The sequence below is a fragment of the Cibotium barometz genome, chromosome 26 (genome assembly GCF_041138505.1).
Source record: "Cibotium barometz isolate CiBa-2024 chromosome 26, ASM4113850v1, whole genome shotgun sequence".
Lineage (NCBI taxonomy): Eukaryota > Viridiplantae > Streptophyta > Polypodiopsida > Cyatheales > Cibotiaceae > Cibotium > Cibotium barometz.
In genome coordinates, this window is record NC_141071.1 from 3,877,506 (window position 1) to 3,897,346 (window position 19,841).

Below are 19,841 nucleotides of genomic sequence, written 5' to 3' on the forward strand. Positions count from 1 at the left end.
TACTTCAAGATAACCTATAGGTCACTAAATCTGATCAAAGTACTTGTACATACGCCTAGTGTCAACAATACATGTGCAAACACTATATGCACTCCCAAAATGCACGGCTGCACTGTAATAACTAGATTTCGACTAGAGATAGTTCCTAGCCAGAACTTCGTGAAACTATCGAAAATGCCTTGCCATGATAGAATGGATACCAAAACACGTCTGAAATGCGAATCTGGCTACAAAACTACTTATAAAGTACTATGTACCACACGGGCACCTCTAAGCTTGTGAAGACAGCTCTTGAATCGGAGATGTGTAGCTCCCAAAGCTACCGTGGGGTGTTGTACTAAACCAAGAAGGGAAAGAGATGATGATGATCTTACCCATGTACTGCTTCCTTGCTTGCTTGTTATTGTCTCTTGCTTGCCTCCTTAGCTCTCACACAAACCGAAGCTCTGATACCATAAAGAGAATATGGGGGAGAGAGAGAGAGCTTGAGTTTCTTTTGCGAGCGCGCACGCGCACACACACACAACACACACACACACACACACAAAAGAGAGTGTAAAACACAAGGGAGAGATGGATACCTGAATTTTCTTCTATCTTCTTCTCTTCTCTACAACCATATAACTAAAAGATAAAAGAACATACATAAAGGGAAAGTACTCTCCTACGACATACAAAGTGGTCGGTCTATAGTGTGAACCTGACTATATGAGATGGCTCTATAACTCTAGTACTCCAAAGTGGCTATCACACAGCGTGTCATCCATTGGCGGTATATCAACCATGATCGCACCAACCGTGCTAGTGACATAAGTGCGGAAGCTATCACCCAGGCGGGTCATCAATGTCCATCGTAGCACTAGTTGAGATGGCTCTATAACTCTAGCACTCCAAAGTGGCTATCACACAGCGTGTCATCCATTGGCGGTATATCAACCATGATCGCACCAACTGTGCTAGTGACATAAGTGCGGAAGCTATCACCCAGGCGGGTCATCAATGTCCATCGTAGCACTAGTTGAGCTCGATATCTCAACAGTCTAGAACACAAGTAGGATCAGCAATACTTCTTGCCTATCTTGCATCTTGAGAGTATTCTCACGTCACGCTTTTTGTAGTGGTGTGCCCACTATAAAACACATGAAATTCCTTGTAATCATACACTTGTCATGTTGTTTATGCTCCACATCACAAAACATATCCCATTGACCTTAAAACACAATATGACACATGTGATAATTCTTGGATGATGAACACACACCTTTGACATTCCAAAGAGAAATCTTCATAAAATCAATCAAAAAACAGAAAGCCAATCATCGACCTCTCTTTCCTTAAAATATTGCATAGGATCCTCAATGCCTTCTCTCTCCATCTGTTCCCATACTCTTCGGCAAAACATCCACGTGTTCTTTTTGACCTAAAGTACGAGAATCACTAGGTGATGTATCCTGTCTCCACTTGACATCCAGATACTTCTTGTCCCAGGTTGACACCATAGCATCCTTTTTATCAAATAGAAGAGAAAAATTTACCTAATTTTCTTTCATAACCCACCATTTGATCCACACACCATACCATACAATGTTGATGTCGATGGGGTGCCCTCATCATGGATACACGAGGGAAGCAAGTCATCAACTGCATGTATGTACTTGTTAACCTAGAGTTCAGGAACTCCTTTAAGAAGTAGAAAGCCCAGGATGAGCTCTCAAAGTTATCTTTGGATATAAAAATCCTCCCAGTGTCTAAAATGGTTTCCTTTGAAATAGAAGTTCAAAATGAACTTTCTAATGTGCATCAGGAATTAATTGAAAATAGTATAAGGGACCTTAGCCTAAGGGTCTACATTTTTAGAAATTTTTGGATAATGGTCCAATTAAGGTTCCAATGGGCCAATTGGATTAATCCAAGTGATGGGATGAGATAAATCCAAAGAATAAAATAAAATACCAAAAAATGAGTAAATGCTCACATAAGATGAAGAGTTGACTAAGTACAAGGTTTATTAATTAAAAGTTATGAGATATTACTAAAAAAATGAGATATTTTAGAATAATGATGCATTTTTGACACCTTGGTAATAAGGAGAGGGGGACTCTTGAGGTAGGTGCCTTTTTCACATGTGTGGAAGGGTTTTTAATTCAAAAAATTATGATATTTTAATCTCTCCTCTCTCCTAGATCAAACCAAATAACAAAGGGAGCCAAACTGGTCCAAATCTTGTCCAAATTGAGCCAAACTGAACCTGGAAAATTCTAGAACCCAGTTGGACTTGGTTAGTGGCCTCCCTCACCTATAAATAGACCCTCAGTCTTTTGTAAAAAAGGTTTGATGGATCATTATTGTGTTAAGAATATGAATGAATTGTTCTCTGATAATGAGTTTTGTATGTTCTTCTTATAGAAGGGATCTTTATCCTAGGATTCTGTGTGGGTCGACTAGACTATAAGAAACCCCAGAATCAGTTGGATCTCAAGGTGAAAGAGTTTATCCTCTAGTTGTTGCGAGATGATGACATCTCGTATTTTTTAAGTGGGGTAGGATGTAAGATTCCTCCCTCCAGCTTTTGAGGTATAAAGGTGTAAGAACCTCCCCTTCTGTTCTTGTAATTATTCCCCTCTCTGAAATAAACGAAAGATCTTGTTTTACCCTGTTTTGGCCTAGAGAGAGAAAATGTATAGAGAGAGAATCCAAAATTGAGATATCTTTGGATATAAAAATCCTCCTAGTGTCTAAAATGGTTTCCCCTAAAACAAAAGTTCAAAATGAACTTTCTAATGTGCATTAGGAATTAATTGAAAATAAGGGACCTTAGCCTAAGGGTCTACATTTTTAGAAATTTTTGGATTATGGTCCAATTACGATTCCAATGGGCCAATTGGATTAATCCAAGTGTTGGAATGAGATAAATCTAAAGAATAAAAGAAATACCCAAAAATGAATAAATGCTCACATAAGATGAAGAGTTGACTAAGTACAAGGTTTATTAGTTAAAAATTATGAGATATTACTAAAAAAATGAGATATTTTAGAATAATGATGCATTTTTGACACCTTGGTAAAAGGAGAGGGGGACTCTTGAGGTAGGCACCTTTTTCACATGTGTGGAAGGGTTTTTAATTTAAAAAAAAAATGATATTTTTATCTCTCCTCTCTCTTGGATCAAACAAAATAAAAAGGGAGCCAAACTGGTCCAAATCTTATCCAAATTGAGTCAAACTGAACCTAAAAAATTCTAGAACCCAATTGGACTTGGTTAGTGGACATCCTCACCTATAAATAGACCCTCAGTCTTTTGTAAAAAATATTGGAGCTATACTATGCGAGTATTATATTAAAATAATCATATTTTCTATTATCCCTTAAAGTTTACTCTCTCTTGGGAGCTTGGAGCTCTCTCTCTCTCTATACAACAACTCTTGGAGTTGCTCTTCTCCTCTGGGTGGACCAATTGATTCTTTTGAGTTCTCATGTGGGTTTTACTAGAGAGTAATCCTTCATATCTTGTAATGTACTTTGAGGTCTTGAGTTCACTTTTTACTTACCTCAGTCGATATAAAGGGCTTCACTGTTAATAGAGAATCAAGCCAAACTTGGAGGTAAAATTATTTTTTATGGTTTTTTCCAATTTATCTCAATGACTTTCTTCTTCTCAATGCCTCTCAAGCTTGAGAAGCTTTCTAAATAATTGTTTTAACTCAAATCAAGCATTCCGTTAAAGTCTTAATGCTTAATTAAGAGAAAGTTAATCTTTATGCTTATTTGTAATGCTTTCTTAAAGTAAATCTCTCTCTCTAAAAGAATAGCCATCCTTATGTTTAAATCCCTTGAAAAAGGATGCTTCTCAATGATAGTCTCTTAATTCAAAGCTCACATCCTTTCACATCAATTCACATCCATTCACATCATCCACATCAATTCACATCCATTCATGATAAGCTTGAGATTAAGAAAAGGGTATTTTTATGATTTTATGTTAACAAAATAATGATTATTTCTTTTAGATTATTTATAAGTAGTTAAAAACTACTTTGATTGATTCTAAATGAGAAATAGATTATCCTATCAATTTGGGAAAAGAGAAATAATGGAATGAGCTTAATCTAGTGGGATAATCATAATTAAGTTTATATTTATGGTTAAAATTATGATTTAAATTCATAGTTTGATTTTAAGCATAAATGAGGAACTACTATCATATTTGCTTTTATTCTTTAGAAAAAAATAAGAAATATCAGTAATAGCGAAGCTATGGTAAAATTTTCAAAAAATAATACATATCTTATTTTTATGCAAAATGCTAAATGAGGACTTCCTACCATATTCTAGGATTGGACATCCTATGCAAAAAGAATGATTTTCATCATATTTATAAGAAATAATTTTTTTTAAACTATGGATAATTAATTGATTATGAGAAAAGAGTAAATTTTGGTAAATTTATTTTTATACCAAAAGAGGAATTCCCATGATGTTTGAGACCCAAGTAATTAAATGGTAAAAGAGAAATTTTTGGTAAATTTATTTTCATGCAAAAAGAGGAATTCCCATGATATTTGAGATCCAAGTAATTAAATGGTAAAAGAGGGATTTTTGGCATAATTCAAATTATAAGTATTTATCAAAAGTGAAATTTTGAGCATTATTAATTTTATTGGAAAATATGGGTAGAATTGATTTTTGTAAATCCCATGAATCTTTTACTCAAAAGAAAAATATTGAATATATTTCACTTAAGAAATTTGAGAAAGAATATGAAAATATCCATCGAGAAAAAGTACCTTTGACTAGGCCAAGCAATTGGCAGAAACTTAGAAAAGTCCTATCGGTATCTAAAGTAGAAAACAATACTAAATGTGAATGTGATGTGATAAGATGTGAGTGGATGTGATGAGATGTGGATGAGATATAAATGGATATGGATGTGGATGTGATGAGATGTGGATGAGATGTGATGTGATGTAAATGGATGTGGATGTGGATGTGATGTGATGTAAATGGATGTGGATGTGGATGTGATGAGATGTGGATGAGATGTGGATGTGAATGTGGATGTGATGAGATGTGGATAAGATGTAAATGGATGTGGATGTGGATGTGATGAGATGTGAATAAGATGTAACAATATATGTGAAAGGATGTGATAAGATGTAAATGGATGAGAATGAGATGTGATCATATGTAAAAGGATGTGATGTGATGTAAATGGATGAGAATGAGATGTGATGTGATAGATATGCATGTGAATGAATGTGGGATGTGAATGGATGTGATGGATGTGAATGAATGTGGGATGTGAATGGATGTGATGGATGTGATTAGATATGAATGGATGAGATATGACATGGATAGATGAGATGTGATGTGGATAGATGAGATGTGATAGATGAGATGTGATGTGATGTGGACTTGGGTAGATGTGAATGGATGTGAAGTAATCTAAATAGATGTGAACGTGATGTGATGATATGTGGATGTGATATGAATGGATGAGATGCAATGTGGATATGTTGTGATGTGATGTGATGAGGATAGATGTGATGAGATGTAATATGATGTGATTGGATGAGAATGGATGAAGGACGATGGGAATACATATGACTGGATGTGGAATAAGCAATGTCAATTGATGTAGAAGAATGTGGAATAACGAGAAATGATGTGGAACAATGTAGAAAGATGAGAATTCGTTAGAAACTGTATTTATGAAACCTATTTTTAAATGACTGTTTTATGTCAAGAATGCTAGGGAAGCATTTTGACCATCTTGTGAATGAGGTCGTGGAGACCTAAGTGATAAAGTTGCAACAGCTGACGGAGAGTCAATGGAGGACGTCTCGCGTAGCAAGGTCAGCCGAGGTCTTGACCAGCCTTGGTTTGATTTGAATGGTGAGCTTCCGGTACGATGGATGAGGGACCAAGGAAGCGGCCTATAAGTGAAGTGCTAGGTGACCTACGAAGGAGCCTAGAGGGTGTGGACCATACATTGCTCGGGCTCGAGGTCGCCGAAGATACCCACGCGTGCGTCGGGGAAGAAATACGGAACAAGGTGTTAGAGTTGTTTTCTGAACTCTGGCGTGGATCTCGTTGATTGTCCTTGTTGGTCCTCAACGGATGAGTCCATGGCTCTTTTATATGGATCTGTTGGTTGATCTTGCTAATCTTCAATGGAGAGTCCATCTGGATTTTCTTATGTGATCATATTACCGGCGGGTACTATGAGCTAGGAACTATTGAAAAGGTCCCTGAGTGAACAGATGGTGAGCATTCTGGTTGCCAATGATGCCATAGGTACACCGATGAAGGAATGATTGGAAATTGGAACTAAAGCTAAATATTTTAGAGGATTATGATCAGTGTTAATATGGTTTCATTAAAATATTGTTTTAAAGACAACTAAAGGCAATTTCATATTGGGTGTGTAAGTGGTGTGACTATCTTGAAGTTTGCTTGAAGGGCCGGCTAGGGGGCATGGGAACTCTTTTCCCTGGTACGCGGAGTAAAACATAACCGAATTTCTAAATGGATCCTATCACTACAGTGGTTGGGAGGTTGGTTAACCTGTGGGATTAGGCTGGATTGATGGATCCCTAAAATGAGACTCAATTCTGTTAAGTTATGATAGTTGAAGTAAATCCCAGATAGTCTTTGTTCTATGGAAAAGAATCAATGGTTGCGCCTCTTGATGAGCCAAAAAGCGTTAGTCTCTATGATCCAAGTGCAAGTCTCTTCCTTGATCTGGCCATGTGACTTATAGGTTCGGTCGTCGATGGAAGAATTAATGCCAATGGGCATAGAAGGAACCTTGTGGGAGAATGTGGTGCAGCACACCAAGCTTGCAAATCCACACCTTGCTGATTTGTTGGAAATTTGAGTGGTTACATTTATGATAAGTTATTGTTTCCATAGGTGGCGAAGACAAAATCCATGTGAGGTAAGCCTGCCACCTAACTCGAGGTAACCACTGGACTTGCCACCTAACTCGAGGTAACCACTGGACTTGCCAACCCTAGCACATCACAATGCACCTTAACCTGGCCACAAAGTGGCCCTATGTGAAATCCTCAGGATATATGAATTACCCTTGCCACCCCCAGTCCTCCCACTATAGCCACCATTACCTTAAGTGACCCTTGTTTCATCGAGTTGATCTCGATGAAAATATTTGAGGAAGATGAGGAGGGAGAAGCTATTAACAACACCATCTTTGAACCCCCTGAGCTAAGTATCCCACCCCCGCAAATCCTAAGTCACTATGTGATGGAGGGTGAGTATATGTACCCCGTATACCTAGCAACTGTGAAACCATGGGATAAGACTTGAACAACATGTCTAAATGACCACCTATGCAATGCTATCACTGTGATGGACCTCATCGAATAGTTGAGTGCCTAGCCAAGAAAGGGTTGGCTAGTACTCCTGTTGTGATGAGCACTCTCACCTTAACTCCCTTATGTACAGGTTGTGGGATAGACCATATGTAGTACAAGGATTTACCATTAAGAATGGGTGCAATGGCGAAGGTAAATGAAGCTAAGACAAGTACCAGTATTAACTTACTAAGTATAAAATAAACCTTCATCCACATAGTGTCTCTGAATGCAATCACACATATGCAAAGTAGAAGGAGAGCCACATCCCATGCTACTGACCAAAGCGTCTACTTTGCAGAACTAGGAAACCTTAGGACATGCAAGGATCTTGTTTCAAAGGAGGTTCCTAAACAAGCATGAGCTACTAGGCACTCTCGAAAGAAAAAGGCCACAAAGATTGGCAAGGGAGATAGCCATGTTATCATTAAAAGTGGGTCCAACGAGGGGACAACTACCAATGTGTCATCTTCCTCATCTGATGAAGAAAAGGTACTGCCATTTCCACTCCAGTCATCTACCCAAGAAGTTCACTGAATATCCAAACCCAATCGAGGAGAAGGGCTGAAGGCCGCTCAAGAACTAGTTGAGGATTGTCAAGCTCGATTAGAGGAGAAACCTCAAGTAGTTCAAATTGTGGGAAGTTCCTCTATGCCTAACTTAAAACCAACTGAGGCAACCTAGGAACTTAATAGAGGTCCCGACCACTAAGCACCCCCTAAGAATCTCCCCCGAGAGGTAGACCCAAAAGACACCAAGTGGACCCTGTTGCTACGTATCTTAAGAATCTAAGGGACGACCACCCAAGAAGATCAGAAACTAAAATTCATATCCCTATATCCTATCCCTTGGAAAGCCCAAGCATGAATAGAGATAAGTAGATTCATGAACCCACACCCATTCCGAGAGATATTGCAAGTCTCTCTTCTTTCCTATCTTCACAAGTCCAAATTCCCATTGGTACCTTACTTCAGGGTAGTGCGAGTCTATGGAAGGATTTGAAGGATTGGATGGAAGGAAGGTTGGGAGCAGGAATGGAAGAATAGACTGAACTAGGAAGCTCCAACGAGACTGATGAGGAAGGATACATAGAACTAGACAGAATTACCAATGTTCCTATAGTCCGAGTGAACAAGCAGGGCAGTATTTTGAAGGAGACAAACTTAATGTAGCACTGCCCTTTTGAACTTCAAGTCATCGCCATCCTAGATGGTGGGGCAAGAGTGACCATTGTTACCAAACAATGCTAAGAAAAATGGAAAAACCTCCTTGGACAGAGGAGTGCCAACAAGCATATGATACCCTCAAAAAAGCAATGGCAAACAAGCAGTCCCATTTTGAGATCCCTAATTGGGAAATCATATTTCATGTCCACATAGATGTCTCTACCTTCACAATTGGTTGTGTGCTGGCTCAACCTGGAGAACACAACATGGACTTCCCTGTTAGCTTTGATAGTCACACCAATTAAATAAAGCAGAACGAAATTATACCACCATGGAAAGACAAGGGTTGGCCATGGTCTACTATACAGTTAGTAAAAAGTTTAGTCATTACGTTTTGGCGACCAAATTGGTTTTCTTTGTAGACCATCAAGATCTTCTTTATGTGGTAAATAAACCTTGCAGCACAGGCAGGATTACCAGATGGCTCCTAATCTTGCTAGAATTTGATTTTTTTTGTCACAGTATGTAAAGGCTCCCAACATGTATTGGCTGACCTTATGTTGCGCATTCCTATGGAGAGCCACTGGTGGTGGGTGTTGATGATGACTTGCCAACAAATGATCCCTATTCCAATTATGCCTAATTCATGAATGGGGAGAGGAAGTTGCACATTTTCTACCTAATGGCCTACCCCACTGAAGCATCGATCAACAAGGATTGGGCAAGATGCCTCATCAAAAAGGCAGCCCCCTATCAATTAATTGCATGGCAACTTTACAAAATAGAATAATAAGATGCGATGTTCATGAGAGGACAAATACGTCTCTAGTCTGGAACAAGCCCACTCTGGGGTGGTCGTAGTAGGCACTCTTTCGACACAATAAAGTCAGCTTCTGTGTAGGCACAACTTCGTGATGTTTAATATATGCACAATTATCATAGCTATGTCGTCAAAGCCAACAACCCTCTTCCCATGTCACCATTTAGATGCATAACCTCATAACAAACCCATTTAAAATTCCATTCTGTAGAATAAATTATTAAATTCAGTACCCTAAAAAGGGAAGCAAATAGAAACCTTAGGCTAGACCTTACGTATCAACACAAGTTCTAACTATGGCTATGACTTTGGGAAGCTATAGCTATAGCTATGGCTCTATGAATCTCACTTGGACGAGATGTTGTAGCCATAAGAACTAGGGTTTGGAGACTGCACAACAAGATGGTTCAACTTGTATCATTTCGTGTGTGAATGTCATTTGAGAGAAGTAGGATTATTAGGGGTTTGCATCTCACCGCGATGAGCCACACGAGAGGCAAAGACATTGGGGAGGAGAGAGCTGATGACACATGCGGCAACAGATAATAATATGTATAGCCTACACACATGTCCCGCCCCCGTCTAGCCCCCCCTGTGATGCGTTCCGTCAGTTTTCGGCCGTTTTGGCTAAAAACGGCCGAAACGGCCATTTACCGTGATGCACCGCGGGATTTCTATCCGGAGGGACATGGTGCCCGAGGGGTATGCTAGACCGCCCCGAATATAATGCATCTATATGGGGAGGAAGTGCTTGGAGGGGCAAAGCATGGACCCATGGTAGGCACCGAGACGCACTCACGCACCGGGTAGGCACGTTAGGTCTCCCGCGTTGCGAGCGGTGTTCACGAGAGCCGAATGCAATCATGAGGAAAAAGGCACCTACCTCAAGAGTCTCCCTCTCCTTACCAAGGTGTCAAAAATGCATCATTTCTCCAAAATATCTCCTTTTTTTACTAATATACCTTAGTTTTTAACTAATACACCTTGTACTCAGTCAACTCTTCATCGTATGTGAGCATTTACTCATTTTTGGGTATTTTCTTTTATTCTTTACATTTATCTCATCCCAACACTTGGATTAATCCTATTGGAACCTTAATTTAACCATAATCCTATTGGCCCATTGGAACCTTAATTTAACCATAATCCAAAAATTTCTAAAAATGTGGACCCTTAGGCTAAGGTCCCTTATACACATTTTCAATTAATTCCTAATGCACATTGGAAAGTTCATTTTAAACTTCCGTTTCAGGGGAATCCATTTTAGACAGTAGGATAATTTTTGTATCCAAAGATATCTCAATTTTGAATTACCCTCTCTAGACATTTTCTGACAGATCCCTGCCCCTACTGTGCATCGACGAATTCGGGGGTGCTAGCACCGAAATTAACACTTCTTGCATAGGGCAGAGTCTCCCACTTGGGCGGGCCTCACCCATGAATATCCGGACAAGAGACTAATCCCTTGGTTCTTCTAAAACCAAACCCGAAAAAACTTCCCTCGCTCGGAAGGCACGGGCGATTCCACCAACAAGAAAATCATCTAACGTGAGAATTAATCTAACAAGTCAAGGTCTTAACTAACCAAACTAATTTGATCGAACTCGTAAGTCACATGGTCAGATCAAGGAAGAGACTTGCACTTGGATCATAGAGACCAATGCTTTTTTTCTAATCAAGAGGCACAACCGTTGATTCTTTTCCATGGAACAAGGATTATCCATGATTTACTTCAACTATCGTAACTTAACAAAATTTAGTCTTAATTTAAGGATCCATCAGTCCAGCATAACCCCATCTAATCCCATGGGTTAGAACCACTGTATTGATATGATCCATTTAGAAATTTGGTTATGTTTTGCCCCGGGTACTAGGGAAAAGAGTTCCCAAGCCCCCTAGCTAGCGCTTTAAGAAAAATTCAAGATAGTCACACCACTTACACACCCAATATGAAATTGCTTTTTCACAGATTCAACTGTCTTTAAAATAATCTTTTAATGAAACCATAGTATCACTGATCATAGTCCTCCAAAATAGCTAGCTTGAATTCCAATTTCCAATCATTCCTTCATCGGTGTGCCTATTGTATCATTGGCGAGTGACCAGAACGCTCACCACCTGCTCACTCAGGGGCCTTTTCAATAGTTCCTAGCTCATAGTACCCTGAATTATAATCACATAAGAAAATCCAGATGGACTCTCCATTGAAGATCAGCAAGATCAACCAACAGATCCATATAAAAGAGCCATGGACTCATCTGTTGAAGACCAGCAAGGCCAATCAACCATATCCATGCCCTTGTTCAAAAAATGATCAGGGATACTATGGTTTCATTAAAAGAATGTTTTAAAGACAACTGAATCTGTGAAAAAAGCAATTTCATATCGGGTGTGTAAGTGGTGTGACTATCTTGAATTTTGCTTGAAGCACCGGCTAGGGGGCCTGGGAATTCTTTTTCGTGGTACCCGAGACAAAACATAACCAAATTTCTAAATGGATCCTATCAATACAGTGTGGTTGGGCGGTTGGCTAACCCATGGGATTGATGGGGTTAGGCTGGACCGATGGATCCCTAAAATAAGACTCATATCTTTTTAAGTTATGATAGTTGAAGTAAATCACACGTAATCCTTGTTCTATGGAAAAAAATCAACGGCTGTGCCTCTTAACGGGGAAAAAAGCGTTGGTCTCTATGATCCAAGTGCAAGTTCCTCCCTTGACCCGGCCATGTGACCTGCGGATTTGGTCGGAATGAGAAAGGGTAATTTAAAGTTCTTGACTACGTTAGAATAATTTTTCCTGGAGGAATCGCCTATGCCTTTTAGGCGAGGGAAGTTTTTCGGGTTTGGTTTTGGAAGAATCGAGAGATTAGTCTCTTGGCCAGATATTCGTGGGCGAGGCCCCGAGTGGGAGACTCTGTCTTGTGCAAGAAGTGCTACTTCCGCTACTAGCACCCCCGAATTCGTTGTGCAGAGGGGGTAGGGATCTTTCATAGGGGATTCTTTGGTCTCCAAAACCCAGCACAGAAGACGAGGCTCAATTTGTGAACAAGGGTCTGTCAACAAGCTTAGGACATGGTCGAAAACAAACTTTACAATACCTATAGCTCTAACGTCTAGCCCCAGGAACACTAACACCTTGAGACTTAGTGGAATGACTCCTAGGGTTAGGTGAGACAAGGAAAATGCTATCAAGATGGGTCAACTTTTCTTTCCCACATATATGAGGAATTGGAGGTTGACATTAAGATGGCTAAGGCAGCGCATCAATTGTAGCTTCTGAGCTTAAAAAGGCAAGAGCTCGATACACGTAGAATGATGGAGAAATAGAGGAAAATTGATAATTTGAATATGTTACGACCACTTGGGAAGGAAGGAAACAGAAACATCTAGAGATACCACATATAACATGGGGGTTGGAATGACAGGAGGGATACCAGCACTAGAACCCTCAGATGAGGAACCTAAGGCTAAGAAAGACCTCAAAATGCAAGAAGAAGTAGACGACCAACCTAGGACATCTGTAAGAGAAGAGGATCAGCTCTACACAAGGGAGGAGATAAATGAAATGATCAATAATCCCGCATTCTTGCAGAGCATGGAACTCTTAATTCAACAAAGGCGAGCTAAGGCCGCTAATGATGAGCCAGGTGATGAGGAATTTCCTAGACTCAACCGTAGTCCCGGATTGGATAGAAGGACCTATGTAGGTAGAGGACGAGGTCTAGGTAGGGGGATAGCTCCTTGGAGGCCAATAGTGGATCCCCATGCAGATCTAAATACAAACACAAGGGTAGATTTGTTGAATATGGCCGTAGAAATGAGCAGAGGCATGGTTAGGGAGCTAGGCATTTCCATTGAAACCAAACCATCTCTGATGAAGCCACACATCGTTTCAAAACTCATGCAAAAGTTCTCACGATATGGGGACCCAATCCAACACCTAGAGATCTTTGAGTCAATGTGTGAAACTTGTTGGCCAGTGAATGGTGTGGCCATGATACACGCCTTTCCCTACCTCTAGAAGGGATGTCCCACTAGTAGTATCGAACCTTAAAGCCTAAGGACAAAGTCAATTTCACTCTGCTTAAGAATATGTTTATACCAAGCTTCACTCGAAGTGGAGATAGATGGAGTCATGTGGCTTAGCTCCATAACATCAAGGCAGAAAGAAAATGAATCCATGAGGGATTATGTTTCTCAACTTAAGCACCTTAACTCAAGATGCAAATTGAGGGAAAGTCTAACTGATGAGATCCATTATAGCCTTGTTTCCAAAGAGGATTACGAGATCATAAGATGCATGATTATTTGGTGTTAGCCCTATAGACTACTCTAGATCCTACTTATTGCTGTAAGTTGGCTATCGAGTATGAAGATAACATGCTTGAGTTGCCACAACCAGAAGATATCGAGGCAACTTTGGTAGTAGCAACATCATGAGTCTCTAGTCATCAAGACGGGGGACCTAAAAACAAGAAAGTTTGCAACAACATGAAAATTGAAGAACTCAGTAGTACTACCATCTTGGAGAAGCTAAAAATTAGGGATGGGAGGGAAGCATTAGGTAATGCCCACCTCTACCCCCAAAGAGAGTTAATCTGGTGCTCAATTTGTAGACAAAATTATACGAGCACTGAATGTCCTCACGTAAGACCGAGAGAGTTTCTCTATTGTGCTCATTGTCAAAGACTAGGAAACCACGATACTACCATGTGCAAATACCCAAGGATCTAAGCTTTAGCATAATTTCCAGCACCACCTAGAGTGCCATTAGCTTTACCAACACCACCAATGCAACCCACTTATGTGGCTACAGGGAAGCCGAATGTAGAATGTTTAGGATGTAGGATATGATGCTGCTACCGCCACCTGTTCATAGGCCAAGATCAACCAGGTGTTGATTGAAGAACACTTGGAAGATGGGGAAGTGATGCGCGAAGTAGAAGTGAATAACGACTACTATGATGAACCAACTAAGATCACATTAAAGTATTATGTACTACAAAATAGCACACCAGTGCCAGTGTTTCAGACCATAGTACAGTGGAAGGGAAAAGACATAAAATCAACAATGAGAAGGGGACCCATACACTATTTTCATTTTAATGGACCTCATCAAGTAGAGGAGTGTCCTCTAAAAAATGTAGCTAATACTAGTTAATCTCAGCCAACCGATAGCAGCGTAGACCAACACCATGCCAACTCTTTCCTGTGTTAAGTGTGGTGTTGATCATCTGATCAAGGAGTGCCCTTATCGCACCAATGGTAACACTTCTACAACATCTAACCATGCCACCATCATGTTAGTATATGTCCTAATGCACGCACAAGCCAAACAAGAGGAGAAAAGGAAAAACCCATAAGGTTTTATAACTTCTAAGGCTGGGAGAAGGAGAAGAGCGAAAAAGGTGGGAAAGGGTGACACCTTGGTCATAATTCATGATGGATATGAGAGAGATACCATTCACACCGACTCTACCCAGTCAGAGGAAGGAGATGATCTAATGTCGAGACCGGATGAGCAGGCCACAGGGAATCGCAAAGGAGAGACTAGCAACCCCCAAGGGTGTTGGAGAATATCCGAATGCGGATGAGGAAATAAGAAATCTCGAAGAAGCTAAGGCCCTTGTAGAGGAGTGTCAACACAACCATGAAGCCAGATTGAGTGCTAACAAGGCTAAGAATACATTGTATCCACATAATGAGTTGCTAAGAGAAAGAAAGTTAGATGTGCCTACTCCAATTTTGAAAAAGTCCGAGGAAGGGACTAACAGTGATCTGATCGCAAGGATGTTTGCAGAGGTAGATCAAGAACTATCAACCCATTCATTCCCCAAGATTGAGTATGAGACAAACATGTGGAAGGAGACTTCAATTTCTAGAGAACCTAGGGATATAGGCAGTCTCTCAGCAGTATTGTCCTCAACTGTCAAAATGCCACTTGGACGATTGCTATGCAACACACCGTCATTATGGACATGCATCAAGGATTGGGTAGAAGGAAGAATGAACCCAATGATCACTAGAGAGGAGAGCCAAACATCTCTAGCTGAGAAAAGCCTAGTACTTGAGGAAAGGGAAGCACCTAGATTCATCTAAGTACCTGTCAACCAATTGGGAAGGTATTATGAGGGTGATGACACGAATGCCACAATTCCAATCCACCATAATCGATACCAAGCACTTTCTATCCTGGATGGAAGTGTGGGTGTGAGCATTATCACCAAGAAATGTTGGGAAAATTGGGGAAACTCGGAGTTAGAAAGAGCGGACCTAATCATTAAGATGGTAGATGGAACATCCTCAAGGTCAATGGAGTTATTGAAAAACATTAAGCTTAAGGTCTTTTCATCCCGTTACCATCATGCATTTGTTGTAATGAACTTTCTATGCCAACAAGATTCATATGATAATATCTTGGGTAGACCCTTCATGAGGGAAGACAATGTGGTGCACAATTGGGCATTATACCACGAAAGGATTTGCAAATTCTCAAGATCGATCTCCATATGTGGAAGGCACATCCCATGGAAGGGCAATTGTTTGGAGATGATTCGGTCACAACAAAATGAACCAGATCCTTACAAGTTTTCCAACCAGTTAAAGAACACTCACGTGAAGAAGAAGAGAACGAGATGTACACGTCGTTCCACCTCCAGACTTTAGTGAAAACTGGATGCATGTACTTGCCACCATAGATGTGTTGCCCCCAAAGTATGTTGAATCGAGAACCATTCCCACTAACAAGAAGAAAAATCTACTCTTCATCAAGAGCCTGAGCCACCTGAACTTACTAAGATTGGAAGAAGGAAACAAAATAAGGCTCTGGATGAAACTGAGTGAGAGGCAAGGAAGGTAATGGCTCGGAAAGAGGATGCTGATGTTACACCATTGATGAGCAGAAAGAAGTCTAGCTGGCACCAAAAGATTAAAGGAGAATAGCCATTCCATGTCTTATGATGGACCAATAGAAGTTAAAGAGGTAGACATCACTGAGCCAAGGGAGGATCCAAACCTATCTACATTGCTAAATGAGTTGACTGCTACTGAAGAAAAGGAGCTTATTTCTCTCTTAAAAGAGTTCAAGGATTGTTTTGCTTGAAAGAATACTGAAAGGAAGGGTGTACCACCTGAGGTGGTTCAACACACTATTCTGATCATGGAGGAATCGAGACCATCCAAGAAGAAACCTTACCAAATGAATCCTAGATACGTAGCTATTGTAAAGGAGGACATTTATAAAATCATAGCTATGGATTTTATCTACAAGATTGAGCACACAGATTGGCTATCATCAATCATGACTATGCCAAAAAAGAATGGGAAACTAAGAGTGTGTGTTGATCTCAAAAAGGTCAATGCAGCTACTAGGAAATACCATTATCCATTACCATATACAAAGCATGTATTAGAATGGGTAGTAGTTGAAGAGAAGCTTGCAGCTTTTTAGACGGTTTTTCGGGATACAACCAAGTGTCCATTGCACTAGAGGACCAATGCAAGACGGCCTCTAACATAATGTGGGGGACCTACGCATATAAGGTTATACCTTTTGGTATTATCACTAATTCCCCTGCTACATTTCAACAATCGATGTGCACGGCTTTCAAGGACTACTTGGCAAAAGAGGCTTGAGGTATTCATTGACAATCTTTGTACACACTCACGATGGGCTGAACATCTGGATTTCTTAAAGAAGGTGTTTGAGAGATGTCGATTATATCATATATCCTTAAACCCTTTAAAATGCCAATTTTGGGTCAAGCACGGTGTTATATTAGGACATATTGTGTCAGAATGGTATTTCCACCGATGAGACCAAAGTGAAGTTCATTCTGGAGTTACTTCCACCAAGAAACTACAAGGGTGTGCAATAGTTTATGGGACATGTTGGGTACTATTGAAGATTCATCATATTCTATGTTGAAATCGCCAAACCATTTATAGACTACTCATAGTCTTTTAATGGACTGATGAGTGCCAATAAGCATATGATCAATTGAAAAAAGTACTGGCTAGTGCGCCAATTTTGATACCGGGACCTTGTATTCCATGTGCACATCGATGCATCAAATTTTTCTATGGGATGTGTATTGGCACGCAATCCGGGGAATTCAGGTTGGATTATCCGATTTGCTTTACCAATAAATTAACTCATGCTAAAATCAACTATACCACAAATGAACATGAAGGGTTGGCCATGGTATATGCTATCAAGAAATACATACATTACTTGTTGGTGGCCAATAAATTTGTATTCTTTGTGGATCATCAAGCCTTATTGTATCTGGTGTGAACAAGCCATGTACCATGGGAAGGATCACATGTTGGTTGCTCTTACTCTTGGAATTCAGCTTTACGGCGATCACGATAAGGAAAGGATCACAATATGTTTTGGCAAACCATATATCGAGGATTCCAAATGGAGAACCTACCTGGTGTGGATGATGATCTTCCAGATGCATGTCTATTCAAGATTGATATGGTGCTTGAGTGGAGTGAGGAAATATCTGAGTACCTAGCTTATGGTTTTCCACAAGATTGACCCTTGAACAAGGATAAGATGCATCGGCTTATTAAGATAGATGCAACATATCAATTAATTTTGCGAAGAACTATATAAGCTGGGTAAAGACGATATCCTTAGAAGATGTATGCGAGAAGATGAATTCGTTACGCTATTGTAAGAAGAACACTCGAAAATTTTCAAAGGACATTTTGCTAGAGAAGTTACATCTCACAAGGCTCTTCAAGCAGGACTATGGTGGCTTGGAGACACCATAGAAGTTGTAAAGAGATGTGAAGAATGTTAACGATTTGCCATTCTGCAACAAAAAGACATGATACTACTTACCCTTACAATTGTGAGACAACCTTTTAAGAAATGGAGCATTGATTTTGTTGGACCCATTAGTCTAACAATGCATCCATCACAAGCTTGATATGTGATCATAGCCACATATTATTTCACCAAGTGGGCAGAGCCGAGAGCCTCTACAAAAGTTGATGCTTGAACTACGACCAAGTTCTTATATGAACAAATCATTTCCAGATTTGGTTGCCACCTAGAATTAGTCAATGATCGGGGATCACATTTCATCAATGAGGTGATTAAACATTTACTCACGGGATTCCTTGTAGTACATCCTAAATCATCACCTTACTATCCCCCATAGGCAAATGGCAAAGCAGAGAGCACTAACAAGATCCTATGTGCGATTTTGACAAAGACCTTAGAGGCCAGTCGAACAAATTGGGAGCACAAGTTGATTGCATCACTATGGGCCTATCGTACATTGTATATAACGTAGTGATGGGATATACTTCCTTTCATCTAACTTATGGCATCAAGGCGGCTATGCCTATGGAGTTCTTAGTTCCAAGCCTACGCATTTGTAGTACAAGAAAGGATCACGGAGAATGCGTTAGCTCTGAGAGGTTGATTGACCTGGATAAACTTGATGAAACACGGCTAATTGCATCACATGGGCTTATGGTTGAGAAATTACGAAGGAAACATTGGTTTGACTATAACCTAAAATACAAAAAACTTGAAAAAGGGGACCTTTTCCTAGTGTATGGTGTTGGAAGCACCAAGAAAAAGAAATTGAAATACCAAGGATTAGGACCCTTTAGAGTGTCTGAGATCACCCCCCCAAGGGTTAGTCGGAATCGAGACTATCGATGGGGTAGAAATGGAGGATTATATCAATAGAAGAAAACTAAAAAAGTATTACGGAGCCCTGATCCAAGAAATGCTCACACAAGAACATATTTTGAAACAAAAGAAACAGCTAGAAAAAGAAAATAGCAAACAAGCTCAAGTGGAAGCCAAAGAAAGCGAAACCAAAATAAAACAGAGACTGCAGGGAAGAACGCTACATGTAAACATGGCTTCGCTCACATTACTCAAAGATGATGACCTAGATATTGAACGTGCAAGCCTAAGTGTACATGTCTCTATAAACAGTAATCAAACAAAGAGCATTGCATTGATTGATATGGGATCAAGTCACAACTTGATTTCCTCTGAAACTTGGGTAGCATTGGACAAACCCCCTAGAGTTAACTACGTCCATGTTCAGAGTGTGCATCTATCAATTACACAAACCACGGGTTTTTTTAAATGTTAGCATCTCCATAAAAAATAATCCCTTGGTTGGGAAGGTATTTGTTATGCCTAAAGGTACAATGAAAGAGGAGATGATACTAGGAAGGTCCTGGATTTGTGCCACCAATTGTATCATCCAATGGGAGGAAAGGAAAGTGCAACTCCACCATGGAAATGAACCCCTGACCATCCCATTATGGAGTCCCTTGAATAAAGAAAAGCAAGAAATTGAATGCAACATGGAGCCGCCAGTAACAAGAAAATCAAAAGAATCCATGAAAAAGGCATTAACCTCTAACAACCCTCACCACACAAACAGGACCATCGCAAAAGCACTATATGTATCCAGAAAGGCAACAGTGGATTCC